This window comes from Capra hircus, chromosome 23 (genome assembly GCF_001704415.2).
Source record: "Capra hircus breed San Clemente chromosome 23, ASM170441v1, whole genome shotgun sequence".
Lineage (NCBI taxonomy): Eukaryota > Metazoa > Chordata > Mammalia > Artiodactyla > Bovidae > Capra > Capra hircus.
The window spans coordinates 40946924-40961290 of record NC_030830.1 but is presented as its reverse complement, the minus strand read 5'-3'; the positions used below and the strand labels follow the sequence as shown (position 1 = coordinate 40961290).

Here is a 14367-nt window from a genome sequence, read left to right as displayed (position 1 = left end):
TGCAGAGCTAAAGACCAGTGTCAGAACACGGCCGCTGCTTGAGTAATTATTGTGATTGCTAACAGCAGCTGTCTGTCAGGTGGGAGTGCAGAGGGGGCCGGTGAGGGGCGGCCAGGAATCCGACCTCCTGCCCTGCCCCGCCCAGCAGCGAAGGTGAGCGCCCTGCCTCCCACCCCCAGCCGGGGCTCAGAGCGGGGCTTGGAGACAAGATGGCTAGTGATTCACAAGTGGGCCGGGGCTTCCCAGGCAGGCTGCCCACCCCCTGGAATCCTTGACTCAGGCCCTGAGCTGGGGCCGGTGGGAGGGGCCATGTGGACTGTCCCCCTGAGTCAGCTGGGAGGTGGCCTTGTGATCAGATGACTCACCTGGGCCCTGATTCCTTCCTCCAGGGTGTTGGCTGGTGGGAAGCGTGGGGCCTTGGAGGGCGGCCCGTGGGCTCCTCGGTGTCTCCTGCATGGACACAGCCCTCCTCACGGACCCCACGAAGAGGGTGCTTCTCTGCCTTCCCCCTTCCTGGGAGGCCCCCAAACCTGGTGCCAGCCATGCCCAGGCTGGAGGGGGACCCCGAGGCGCAGTGGAGTCCAGACGCCCCCGTGCCCCCTTCCCCGGTGTCTTTGGGCAGCAGCAGTGGCCCCTGGGCACAGGCGGGCACCATGGTGGGTCAGGGTAGGCTGGGCCCTGCGGGCAGCTCAGGCTCCTCGGCTGCTCGCCTGAGCCAAGTGGCGCTAAGTTTTGGGGAGCATCTCTGCCTTGGACCCCCGCTCCCTGCTCCTCTGTTTCCCACTCTGTCAAGTGAGGGTCCTGGTACCGTGTGGTCCACCCAGCTCCCTGGGTTCCTGTGAACCCCAGGGAGGAAGGTCAGTGAGGCTGGGAGCAGAAACGGGGTCTGAGTCAACGCAGGCTTGAAGGCCTCTCCCCGGGCCTAGACGGTCCTTGGCCAGCTTCTGTGGACGGGCCTGGCTTGACGCTCATGAGAGGGGAAGGCAGGGGTGACAAGCCCCAGGGACCTGCTGTGGGGGAAGGCCTGGGGTGCGCGTGCAGGGGGCCAGGCACAGGTCCACCCTGCAAGGGGCCAGGGGCCAGGAAGTTGTGTCCGAAAGGCTTTCGGGGAATGCTGCCGATGCATCTGTGGGTCTGACCCGAGGCCTGGGCAGCACTGAAAGCTGTCTTCCCAGGACTTGTGTAGAAGTCCAGTGTTTAGGACACCGCGCTTCCACTGCAGGGGGCACGGGTTTGATCCCTGGTCCGGGGATTAAGACCCAGCCTGCCGTCCCTGGTGTGCAGACAGCGAGGGGAGGGCGGCTGCGCACCACTTGCAGGTTGGGTCCTGTACCAGGGGCTTGGCTCGGGGTGAGGGGCTCTGAAACCCCGCGACCTGCCTCTTTCTCATATGCGCAAAGGGACCAGTCAGGCTGGCGGTGCCCTAGTCAGGTCCACGTCGAGCTGAGCGTCAGAACTTGCAGGCCGCTGCCCAGTGCCGACGTCCGTCTCCTTCACCCCTCATCTTCCGCCACCTCTCACTGCTGGTAGCTGCACATGGGCCTCTGTTTCTCTCTCTCTTACTGTATATCTGGGGGGGGGGCGGGGACAGAGGTGAGAAACAGCCCCTGGATCCATTCTGAGGGCACGTGGCGGGGTCGGGGGTTGGGGGGGCGGCGGTGGGGTGGGAGCCTTGAACAAGACACTCTGAACCTCCATTTTTTGAGCAATTAGGATTGCTAGCTGGATAAACTGAACAGAGACTGGATCCGGGCATGGCAGGTGCTGTAAGGAAGCTGCTGGGCGGCTGTCTCAGACGGTGGGACAGGGAGGACTCTCTCAGGAGGTCCTATGGACGCAGGGGCCACCAGGAAGGGAGGGCAGGGCCGTCAGGGAATGCCCCGGCCGGGAGCAGCAGGGGCAGACGCCCTGAGGCAGGAGCAGGCCTGGGGTGTGTGAGGCACCGGAAGCAGACCTGCGCGGCCAGAGCGGGAGTGAGATCAGAAAGGAAGGAGATCACATCCTTTGTTGATCCGGGTTTTGAGAGTTTATTTTTATTTATCTTAAAAGTTTGTCTTTATCTGTCTGTGGCAGGTCTTAGCTGCAGCAGGCAGGGTCTTTAACGGAAGTTTGCAGCATCTAATTCTCTGATCAGGGATCGAACCCCCGCCCCCTGAATTCGGAGTCTTAGCCACTTCCACCAGGGAAGTCCCTTGAGGGGTTTAAGCTTATCAGAGCGAGTGCCCAGTGGTTAACATTTTAAAAGGCCCCCTTGGCGGCTGCATAGGGACGAGACCGTAGGGGCGAGCGGGGGTGAGGCGGGGGGATGCCGCGCAGGAGGTTGCTGGGGTGGGGGGTGAGTTCCTCGCTGGCGGCTGCTGAGGGGGTGCAGTGGGGCGGCGTTGAAATGGGCCGTGAGGAGTACCGGAGGGGCTCCACCACCAGGGGGCGCCGCCGGTCCTCGGCGGTCAGCCGGCCCTCTCCGCGCGCAGTCTCTCAGCCGCACCCCCGCCGCCGCCTCCGGGTGGGCAGAGTCAGCCTCAGGGTGTGCAGTCGGAGGAGGGCCTGCAGGCCACCGTGGGCGACGGCGCCTCAGCAGGGCCTGTGCGCGCTCAGGCCCCGCCAATGCGTCCTGGCCTCGACGGCCCCTCCATCCGAGGGTGCCCCCGCCCGCGAAGGTATTTCCATGTCCCCCTCACCCCTCACCCCCGGATCCCCGGGTGGCGGAGGGCTGGGGCTGCCTCTGCTGAAGGCAGTTCGATTTCACCTGTCCAGGGACCAAGCAGAAACGACTGCCTCCCTGTACTCGTGAAATTCACAGTGGGCACGTGGGGTCAGGGCAACCTCGTAATGAAAATCAGAGCAAGATGTTGCTATAACACAGGTTTGGAAAGCAGAGGAAGGAGCTAGTGATTCCATCAGGGAGGAACCTAGAAGGCCTCAAAGAGGAGGAGGCACCGACTGTGACTTGGGCTTGCAGGAGCAGGAGGGAATTGACAGGTGAAGTAAGGGGAGAGGGCATGCCTGCCAGGGGGACCCGCCGGGGATGCGGGGAGTGTCCAGCCGGCACCGGGGCCCCGCTGTCTGCCTCTCTGACCCAGACGGAACCGCCCTGGTCTCCCCTCTCCCGGGTCTCCCTGTTCAGTCCGCTGGTGTGTGAACTCAGTCCTTGGCTCCCTGCCTGCCAACCGTCTCTCTGTACACGTGCGATCTCGTGCCTTGGCTGGGCCCGGATCACAGCCACTCGTCCCGAGCCCCTCACAGCCCCAGATCATCCCTGCTCCTTCTCACAGCCCTGCCCATCCTATACAGCCCGACTCTGGCACCTCCTCTTCTAGGGCCTTCACAGCTCCCTGGCTACGGAACTAATGGGATCCATGCATTTCCCTGCTCCCCCCTCCCCTGGACAGACACATCGTGATGGCAGGCCCCCGGGGGCTTTGTCCCCAGGTCTGCGTGCCCAGCACGGTGGCTGGCACAGAGCAGGTTCAGCGCAAGTTACCAGACTGGGTGAGGGAGGGAGGGCAGCAGCACGAGGGCCTCGGGGACAGAGCTGCAGCTGTAGGGGCGGGTTACACAGGGCCACGGTGCCAACCTCAGCAGCTTGCTGTGCATCCTCAGGGCGGTGGGAGCCGTCGAGGGCCATAGAGCGGGGAGCGGCTCTGTCGTGGCATCCAGGATGAGGCTTGCGGTGGAGGAGGCAGGGGCAGGTAGGGGCTGTTACACTTGTAGGGAGAGGTGCGGGGCTGAGCTGGGACAGAGGCAGGCGGGGCGGCCGGGAGACCCTCAGGCAGTGCTTCTCACCCGGGGCCATTCCGTCTGCCCAGGGACATTCGACATTCCCCGCCCCCCCCCCCCCCCCCCCCGTCTGTCACAGCATGGGGTGAGGCGCTGCCAGCATCTCGTGGTGGAGACCTCCCTGGTGTCAGTGTGTGCCCGTCTTTAATGAAGATTATTGGGAAGAGTAAATGGGCTAATACATGTTCACTGTTTTGAAGAGTGGCTGGTATGTATTAAGCACTAGGTAACATGAATTACTGTTGCTTTTTCCTTGTTAGCCACACTGTGCGGCTTGCAGAGTCTTATTTCCCGGATCAGGTCAGAGATTGAACCTGGGCCCCGGCAGTGAAAAGCGCTGAGTCCTAACTGCTGGACTTCCGGTGAATTCCTGAGCTACTGTTATTTTAAAACATAAATGCTTAAAAAAGACTTTAAAAAAATAAAGAGTTAAAAAGACAGCTAAACAGTTAATATTAATAATAAATAATTCCTCTGTTGAAAGCCCTACATTGCATCTCCATCTCCCAAGTGAGAGCCAAGTCCTCCCACGGCCGCTTGCCGCCTGGGCCCTGTCTCCAGCCTCACACGTCCCTCACCCGTCCGCCCTCCTGCTGTCTCTTGTGCTCAGGCCAGGCCGGCCCCTGCTGTCTCCTACACTCGCTCAGCCCACTCCTGCCTCAGGGCCTTTGCACTTGCTGTTCCCGCTGTGTTCCCCGGCTTTGCTCCTAGGAATTTACAGGACTCACTTCTTTACCTACTTGACGTCTTTCCTTTGCTGTCATCTCTCGCCTTCTTAATCACCCCGTGTAAAGAAAAAACATCTCTGTCCTCCAGCCCACTCCCTCTCTGTGCCCCTCCCCTGCTTCATTTTTCTTCAGAGCACTTCCATCATCTGACACATATATTTAGTTTGTTTATGTGCTTATGGCCTCTCAACTGGAACCTGAGCTTTACGAGGGCAGGCACTGTGGCCTGTTTCGTTTGCTGTTCTGTGCCCAGGGTCTAGAGCCTTACTAGTACCGTCCAAGTACCCTTACACATTGCTTAAATGAATGAATGGAGTGCATGCCAAGCCCCTGCAGAACTCAGAGAGGTGGGACGGGAATGGAGAGAAGGCAGGACTGTGAAGGGGAAGGGGCGCCCGAACGCGTTTCTGGAAGGGCCAAGGTCCTGGCACCGCCTGGAGTGTGGAGCCGGTGCATCCGCCCTCCCTAGACCTCCCGCCCCAGCCCGCTGGCTGGGACCCTCCCGCTGGCAGTGTGCTGCCCTACCCGCCAGGCCCCGAACACGCCACCCCCAGTCTGGGCGAGTGACCAGGCCTGAACAAAGTGTCCTTTCCCCTTTGATAAGCTGACTCCTTCCAGGGGCACTCAGGCCAGGATACGTCCTGCTGCTCAGGAAGTGCCTGAGGCCTGGGTGGGCCCCTGGAGTGGGCACTGGCTGCTGCAGCAGCCACCCTGCCCAGAGGCCCAGCAGAGGAGCGAGGGCAGTGGGCGGGGGGACCCCTGCCCACAGCCAGCCCCAGCACGCACCTGCGCCTCGTTCCTTCAGTGGAAGTCTCTTGAGAGCCTGTCGGGTGCACACCTGTGAGCAGGGGCCCTGGTGGGGATGGGCGAGGGAGGGCAGAGGCTGGTGACAGGCTGTCACACCTGGGGTGCTGGCCTGCCTGGGGCACTTTGCCCTGGGGACTGTGGGGCAGGTGGGGTGCTGGGGGGCATTTTACTTCTTGGCTCAGGGAGGAGCTGGAGATGATGTGTTTATCTGGCTTCCCTGGCCCCCCACGCCCCCTCCCCCTGTCTCTGCAGGTGTTTCCATGGTTGACTGTGCCGCCAGGAAGCTGTCCATGGTTTCTGATGATTGTCACCCTCCTCTTGAGAGCCCTGAACCCCAAGACCCCAGGATCTGACTCTCAGCCCCTCCCCCTGAAGCCCTGTCCTCCCGGTGGTGCTGCCTTGACTTCCCATCACCCCCCGCAGAGCCCGGGTCCTCAGGGAGGGATGGAGCAGTTTCTTCCAGGGAGGGGAGTGACCCTCCCCGCTCCAGCCTCGTGCACGTGTCCTTGCTGGCACACACACTCGCACTCAAACACCGCCGGGAACGTGCTCCACCACCCACACACACCCCTCCAGGTTGCTCACCCATCCTGGGGCTCAGGGCCCAAGGGCTCCTTGGCCTTCACCGACGCAGACGGGCCGGATGGAGCTGAGGCAGGGGCCCAGGCTCCACAATCTCAGAGCCCCAGTCTTTGAATCTGTGGGAGGGATGCTGCCTCGAGGTCTCCTGGTGTCCCCCGGGCCTGTGACCTGTGAGATCCCAGGGAGCACGGGGAGAGGGACCTGTTCTGAGACGTCACCTGAGCTCAGTCTAAAACATGGCCCCTTTGGCTCTCTTCCCAGGGAGAGGGGAACTGTGTCCTTCTCCCCTTGGTTCTGGAAGGGCCGTGACTGCCTCCCTCATCAGGTACGGTAGGAGTGATGCTCTGTGACTGCTGAGGCTGAGTTAGAGAAGACCACCCAGGTTCCACGTCTTCCCTCTGGATCAAGCAGCCCCCCTGTAAGAAGTCAGGAGCCACGTGGACGGGGTCCCATCTGCAGCTCAGGGGCGCCCCCTGCTGGCCGTGCCAGGAGCAGCCGTCGTGCACCACCAGCCCAGGAGCCTTGCGATGACTCCAGCCCCAGCTGGCATCTGACAGCAATCACAGGGCAGACCCCCAGCAAGACCCACCTTCGGGAAGCCAGGCACTTCCTGAATCCCTGACTCACAGAACTTTGAGCAAAAGGAAATGGCCATTGTGTCACACGACCAAGTTTTGGAGAATTTGTTAGGTAGCAGTCATTAGAATGTTGTCCCCAAATATTTCTCGATTCTCCCCTGAGTCCTCTCCCCAGTTTGTCTCTTAGGCTGAACCCGCCTGGACTGGGCTTAGAGCCCTCAGAGATGGCGGCCTGGGGTCTGAGAATGCAGGGGGAGCTGGGTCAGGCTGCCCACCCTCCGCCCCCTGCCCCGGGAGCGCTTCCTGTGCCAGATGGCAGTGACCTGCCAAGCTCTGATTGCGAGCCTCCGAGCGGCACCTCCACTGGGTCCCTCCTGTTTGGCCAGGACAAGGGCTTCCCTCGTGGCTCAGACGTAAAGAATCCGCCTGCAATGAGGGAGGCATGGGTTTGATCCCTGGATTGGGAAGATCCCCCAAAGGAGGGCATGGCAACCCACTCCAGTATTCTTGCCTGGAGAATCCCCATGGACCGAGGGGGCTTCAGAGCCCCCATGGAATCTGTGGGCTACAGTCCACGGGGTCACAAAGAGTCGGACACGACTGAGCGACTGAGCACGTTCACATACACAGAGTGTTCTTGATGCCTATCTCTGTGCCCAGCTGGCTCTCACCCAGGCTCAGCCCTCAGTCTCTGGCACCCCTGCCTCCAAGGCCTGGCCTCCTGTCCCCGTCTGTTAGCTGAACAAGGCAGGAGCCCAGGATGGTCCGTCAGCAGGGCTCAGAGCTGCAGGAAACGGGCCTGGCGCGTGGCTGGGGCTTGAGGCCAGCGGGGGTGAGAAGGGCACATCAGAGCCTGACCCGGCTACCCGAGCTCCCCAGCGGGGCTGGGCTTCACAGCGGGAGCTGGTCGGCACCACCGCCGTGCCTGCCTCTGTCCCTCCCTGCCTTGCCTCTCCCGTCCTCTGTTGGGGTTCACTCTGGTCACCCCAATGTATGTGTGTGCCCTTGAATCTCTGTGTCTGGGGAACCCAAACCAAGGCTGAGATGTCCAGCGAGGCCTCGCTGAACTTACAGAGTTAAGACAATGAGGAACCAATAAGAGAGCATATGAAATAAAATCAGCAATGACAGCCTGCCTCTGTTAAGCGCCCTCTCTGTGCCAGGGACTGGTTGCAGGGTCCTATGTCTGTTACCTCACTGAACGCTCACCACCATCCTCTGTTGTTTGGTGCTTCATCATTTCCCTTGGCAGGTAAGCAAACAGATTTAGGGAAGTCATTTGTTCCAGGTCAAGAGCTAGGAAATGGCAGGCTGGCCTGGAGAGCCGGGGCTCTGATTAGCGGTGGTCCCTGTGGGCAGCCCCGCAGAGGGCAGAGGTCCTGGGCAAGAAGTGGGGCGTTTAAACTTAACCTTGAAGGACGAACAGATCTTGGGAAGATGGGGAATCCCGGAAAAGGCCTGGAGCCTCGGTTTCCTTGCTGTCAAGTGGACAAGAGGACCATAGCTTTCTTAGGGGCATCTGAAGGTGACATGAGCTGACAGAGACAGAGAGGGACCGTAGTACGTGTTCAGCGAGTGCTCATTCTTTCTGCTGCTGAACGGGACCAGCGTTTGCTGCAGGTACGGGCCTGGCTGCAGGTCTGAACAGGTTCTGGAGGCAAGCTTCCAGCTCCCACTCCAGCACTCGGGCCCAGAGGGGAGGAAGCTGGAGGAGCCAGAGGAAGCGGATTAGTCCGGAACCCCTGAATTTGGATTCTCACTCAGGCAGCCTAGCATATTCCTTTTTTAAAGGACCCCACCTCCTCTGGCTCCCAGTTCTCGAATCTCTCATTCCTTACAACCTGGAAGTCCTCCCTGCTGTCTGACCTCTTTCCCTCCTGCTGTGCATTTTGTCTGCTGGGACAAGAGGAAGCTAATGAATCATGGTGGTTGGCGCTGGAATCTGCTGGAATCAGGGCAGGTGCAGCCTGTGTGTGGCCCGTGGATGGTGGTGCCCAGAGGCAACCTGGCCCTGGTGCAGAGGCCTGGCTGGCCCAGGATGGAGGGAGCCAGGCCGGGCCCCTCGAAGGTGGAGTCGGAGGAAAGAACTAGGTGGCAGCCGGAGGTGGAGGCTGGAGGCACAGGCCTTGGTGGAGTCCCTGTCCCAGCTGCAAGGGTCCCCCGGCTACCACTGAGGAGGGGTTTGGGGCAAGGTCTATGAGGGCAGAGGAGCCGCCCTCTGCCAGGAATCTTCGAGAACAGAATCCTTCCAGGCTCCCTCTCTGGGGCCCTCTGCAGCCTGAAGACGGAGCCGTGGGCTCCGGGGCCAGGCCGGCCTGAGTGCAAGCCCCACTTCTGGCACTTGCTAGCTGTGTGACTTTCGGTGGATCTCTTCACCTCCCTGAACTTTCTTCATCTGAAAAACGGAGACACCTTAGTGGCTGTGCAACCTTTAACGACGGGTTCAGTAGCGGAGTTTCCCCTCCCCGTCCATCAGCTAATTGTCTCCTTAGCTACGGTGAGCCGCAGACTCCTCACCTACAAAAGGAGGATGGCAGGCTAAGAAGGGAATGGCAACCCACTCCAGTCTTCTTGCTTGGAGAATCCCATGGACAGAGAAGCCTGAAGGTCTACAGTTCGTGGGGTCGCAGAGTCGGAATCCACCGAGCGGCTAACGTGCACGCGCAAGCCAAGTGCTCTAGTGCACCCAGAGCGCCACCTAGGGGTGGACGCGAGGGGTCAGCGGTGGGTGGTGGTTTTCGTTTCTTTTTCTGCCCGGCGCACCCCCCACCGCCGCCCCTGCTCCTCCTGCTCCAAGAGCCTGGCCTTGGGGGGCCTTCCTCACTGCGCCCCAAGCCAACCCTGGACGAGGGCTGAGGGCTGGCTAAGGTGCTGGGGACACTCCTGGGAGTGGCTACGTTTACAAAGAGGGTGTAGAACAACAGCAGTGTCAGACCGAGAGGGAGCTGCTGGGCTTGGTTCTGCCAGGCCCAGCCCTTTGTGTGCTGGGGGTCAGGGGCTGGGCGGGAGCCAGGTGCCCGGTGACCAGGCTTCTCAGGCCCTCAGGGGGCTCTCACTCTCCTGCCCTGTGCAGGGCCCTGCACGCAGCACAGATTTCATCAGTGTTTGTCGGGTCCCGGACTCAACCCTCCTCACCGGAAAGCTGCTCCGAAGGCCCGAGGCTGGGTTTATTCACTGCCAACCAGGAGACTGGCTGCCAACGCAGGAGATGCAGGTTTGATCCCTGGGTCAGGGAGATCCCCTGGAGGAGGGCGTTTCAACCCCCTCCAGTATTCTTGCCTGGAGAATCCCGTGCACAGAGGAGCCTGGGGGGCTACAGTCCGTGGGGTCGAAAGGAGTCGGACACGACTGAGTGTGCTTGGGCACAGACCAGGAGAGCCTCTCCAGGGAGAAGCCTGCCCAGCGTCAACGGCCCAAACGCAGGGGGTTTCTGCAGCGTTGAGGCCTCAGCCCCAGGACTGCCTGTGGAGGTCCTGTATCTGGGTGGGAGTGGGGGCTGCCCTTCCTTGGGTCTCGGGCAGGCCTGGGAGCTGGCTGGGGGCTGGGAGGAAGAGGCTGATGGCTGGGCCTGGAATCCCTCCTCTCCCCCGCCCCAGCCCCCGGCCGCTCGCTCTCCATCTGGCCAGCAGCTCCCCCGCTGCCCCAGGACAAGGGCCCCAGTGTCTGTTGCCTTCCTGGGCAAACAGCAAGCCTTTCTCTCCCTCTCCCCCTAGAGCGGAGTGCCTCGACCATGACCTCTCCCCGCCCCCTCCAGAGGGCATGGCACCCACCTCGCTGCGCGACTTCTTCTGAATGCTCCAGAGACAAAGGGTGGCAAGCACGGTGCAGGAGGGGGTCCTATCTGCCAGGTTCAGCCCTCGGCCATTTGGCCATTTGGAGCCGTGGATCCCCGGCCCCCAGGCCTCCGTCCTGCCGAGGTGGGTGTGGGGCGCAGCTGGAGGCAGGGCCCAGCCCAGGTGGACTTGACATCACCCCACTGTCACCCTCCTGTCTGGGGCTGGTCCCAGGAGGGTTTTAAGCTCCTTTCTCAACAGGCTCACAGTGTTGACGTGAGCTCACCTCTCCAGACCTGCTTCCCTTGCTGGCAGGTGGAGCGTAGGGGCCTGGACAGTTTCCCCTCACAGGGCAGGGCCCTCTTTCCCCGAGCCTGGAAAGATGCAGAACGGCCAGAGGCCTCCCTCTTCTCCGGGGCTCCTGCCAAGGTCCTGACCCGGGCACCAAGATAGGGTAACCTCAGAGGGTAATGGGGAGCTGTAATCAGCCTCCCCTGGTGCCTCCACCACCCCCCAGTTCTGACTCAGAATGGGTAGGGGGCGAGTGCAGCCCAGCCCTGCACCCATTACTTCCTCCTTCTGGCCAGTGGCTACTCAACAGCTGATTATTCTATTGGGGAGGGGACACGGATGTCTGCTTTGTGGATAAAATCTTCTGTCTCATAAACGTCTCTCCTCCTAAAAATTCATGTCGATATGGCGTGTGTGCGTGCTCAGTCGCTTCAGATGTGTCTGACTGTGCGACCCGTGGACTGTGGCCCACCAGACCCCTCTGTCCGTGGGATTCTCCACGCAAGAATACTGGACTGGGTTGCCATGCCCTCCTCCAGGGGATCTTCCTGACCCAGGGATCGAACCCGCGTCTATTATATCTCCTGCGTTGGCAGGCGTGTTCTTCACCACTAGTGCCTCCGGGAAGCCCTGATGCATGGCAGAAACCACCGATTAAAAATAAATACATTTTTTAAGAAAAAGTCCCTTCTTTGGTCATCCTATTAAACGAAATTCCACTATTAGGTTGTCATTTCTTTAGATTTATTGGTATTTCTCTTTATTGAGAACCCTGAAGACTATGCCAACAAGGGAAATTATAGAGATATCTGCTGCTTGAGCTAAATGTTTCACAAAGTAGTTACTTATGTTGTCAACAGATACTCTCCATTCATCGCCCCGCTCTGGATCCATGGTCCACTGTTCCATGCTTGCTCCGTGTACTGAGAGGCTGGCCTCTGTGGCTTGAGTTACCCAGGCTCCCTTGTCCTCGGAGCCAGCGGGAGGCACTGGAAAGAGACCAGAGCACGGGAAGAGGGAGAGGGTCAATGATTGATCCACTGGCTGCTTTCCAGGCCTGGACTCTCCCCGGTCACTAGCTCCCGGGAGCCGCACCACCTCTGGCTGGGCCCTGAACCCTGTCCACACCGCTCTCTGCAAGTCCGTCCACTCACTAACCTCTCTTTAATCACCCACTGGGGACGTGGGGCCAGTTTCCTGCCAGGATCTCACGAACACAGCTCTCTATTCTTACTCCACACACAGAGACACTGAAGTCCAGAGAGGAGGGCCAGCGTCTCTGCAGAGCGCTGCCTGGGGCCAGGACTTTGCTTCAGGACTTCTGCTTTTCACAGTCTGTCCAGGGAGGGGTCGCCTTATCTGCTCGCGACCCCTCAGGGCAGAGGAGGAGGAAAGATCAGGCCCCGGGATTCAGGACTTCAGAACCAGGGGCTTGGCTCTCAAGAGGCAGTTGAGCGGAAGGAGGGGGTGACTCTCTCTTGTGGGACCGGGGGACGGGCAGCCACAGCCTCTTTGATCTCCTTCTTCCCCAGGCGGGGACCGCGCGTTCGGGTTAGCTGGCTGCATTCCTCTGTCCGTTTCCTCTCCTTGCCTGTGGTCAGTGGTCAGCGAATGTCTGAAATGAATGGGAGGTGGGGGTGGAGGATGACCAACAGAACAAGTTCTGTCTCCTTCCAGGCGCCCTGGGAGGTTGAGCGTGTGAGTGTATGTGTGTGTGTGTGCGCGCGAAGTCTGGCCGAGCGGGCAGCCCTGGCTGTGGCTGAGTGGTTGCTGAGGGCTGGGGTGCCCGCCCAGGGCAGCTTATGGCATGGGGAAGGAATTCTCTGGGAACCCCGGCAGGCGGTGGGTGGGGTGCCCGGCTGACCCGGCAGGGTGGCTGCTGCACTGAGTCAGCCCTTCTGGCCCAACTCTGCCTCCCCTCCCGGCCCGGCTGCTACGTCAGGGGCGAGGGCCAAGGAAGCCCTGCAGACGGCCTCTTATCAGCCCCAAACCCTGAGATGGCACTGCCAGCATGGGGGTGGCTGTCCTGCACCTCGCAGGCCCCGTCAGGGAGGACCAGTGAAAGCTGCAAGAACAGTCAACACCAGGGGTGAAGTCTGGGAAGGTGGTGTGAACTCTGGCTACAAGAAGGAACCCGAGACTCACAGAGGTCTGGACTCTCTGCAGAGTCACATGGCAGAGCTGGGGAGAAGCCTAGAAAGGCAGGTGTGGTGGCAGGGAGGCGGGGAGCACACTGGTGACAGGGCCTAGGAGTCAGACCTAGTGGCCCCTTCCCTCAGCACATGCCCGGAGTTCCTTCTGAGTCCGGGGGAGGGTCTGAGCACCACCCCCTGTCTTCCCTGGACTCCTCAGGTCTGGATTGGATGGAGGATGGAGGTGGGTTCCTGGAGGTCTTTCTGAGGGGACTTGGAGCTTGCAACTAAAGGGGTAAGAATTTGAGCATCTTTAGTTTTGGTTATAGGTTAAACATCCACATGGTCCAAAATTCAAAAGGTAAAAAAAATATGCTAACAAGGAATTCCCCACCCCCCTCAATCTAGGCTCAGTGCCTCAGTTTCCCCTCCAGGAGGCGCCTACAGTCACTGGCTCCCTGCGAATCCTGAGTTTGGGCTTTCTGACCCGAGTGTCCCGTCCTCTCTGTTTTTCTTCCAGAAGAGGATCCCTTGGGAGGTGGTGCTGGAGGAACCCAGCCATGGAGGTTAGGGCCTGAACCAGGCAAACCAGTTGCCCAGAGGATGGAGGCAGCCTCCTTCCTGGGCTTGATCTTTGTCCCAGCTTCAGGTCATCCCACTGAAGCCTCTCAGGAGGGGTCAGGCCCATCAGTTCTCCTTTCCAACCACTTACAGCATCCCTGGAAGCTCCCACCTCCTGCCTGGGGACCCGGGGGTCTGATACCTTGAGCCAGGGCTCCCACAGTCTCCTGTTATTTCTCAGGATTATTTATTTTATTTATTTATGTAAACGTTTATATTTATTCTGGCTGCCCTGGGTCTTCTTTGCTGTGAGCAGGCTTTCTCTGGCTGCGGAGAGGAGGGGCTCCTCTTCCTTGCGGTGCTTGGGCTTCTCACTGCGGTGGCAGCTGTTGCACAGCTTCTAGGGTGTGCGGGCTTTAATCGCTGTGATGCATGGGCTCAGGAGTTGCAGTTCCCGGGCCCTAGAGCGCAGGCTCACTAATTGTGGCACACGGGCTTCGTTGCTCCATGACATGTAGGGTCTTCCTGGACCAGGGATCAAATCCGTGTCTCCTGCAGCGGCCGGCAGATTCTTTACCACTGAGCCACTGGAGAAGCCCGCCTGCAATAATTTTTATACTCTCCCCATCCTCCTAGTCTTTGAGAGTTCAAATCTGAGTAGATTTTGTGAACACTTGCTACATGCCAGGCCTGGTGGGGACACAAATTAACTCAGACACAGCCTCATCTATCTGGGAACTCATGGTCTAAGGGGGAAGGCCAAAAAGGAGAGAGAGGATTACAATTCAAGATGGCCCCAATCTGGTCTCCGAGAGTGGGGAAACAAAGAAATTTCAGGCTAAGAAGCCTGACAACAGCAAGTGTTGGTGGGGCCATGGCTCAGCAGACATACTTCTAGTGACCCATGAGAAGGTGACCCAGAAAGGACACTTCGGAGTGTAATTCATCAACTCCTAGGAGGTCGAACTGCACCTTCCCTGAGATCCAGCAAGTTCATCTTCTGAGTTCTCACTCCGGAGTAGAGTTTTTAGGTCACTTTTGAACAGGTATCCTCAGGAGACCCACGCTGGGATCCAGAATCTGCATGCCACTCACAACACAGAACTGTCGCTGTAATGGTGACCCTGAAGACATGTGA

The 14367-nt window shown here is 59.9% G+C and overlaps 1 long non-coding RNA gene across 1 annotated transcript; it reads left to right on the top strand.

Moving 5' to 3' along the window:
* On the top strand, window positions 2663-4181 carry LOC108633444. The gene is made up of 3 exons (XR_001917072.1): window positions 2663-2979; window positions 3601-3689; window positions 4038-4181. It is a non-coding gene; the product is annotated as an uncharacterized LOC108633444 (long non-coding RNA).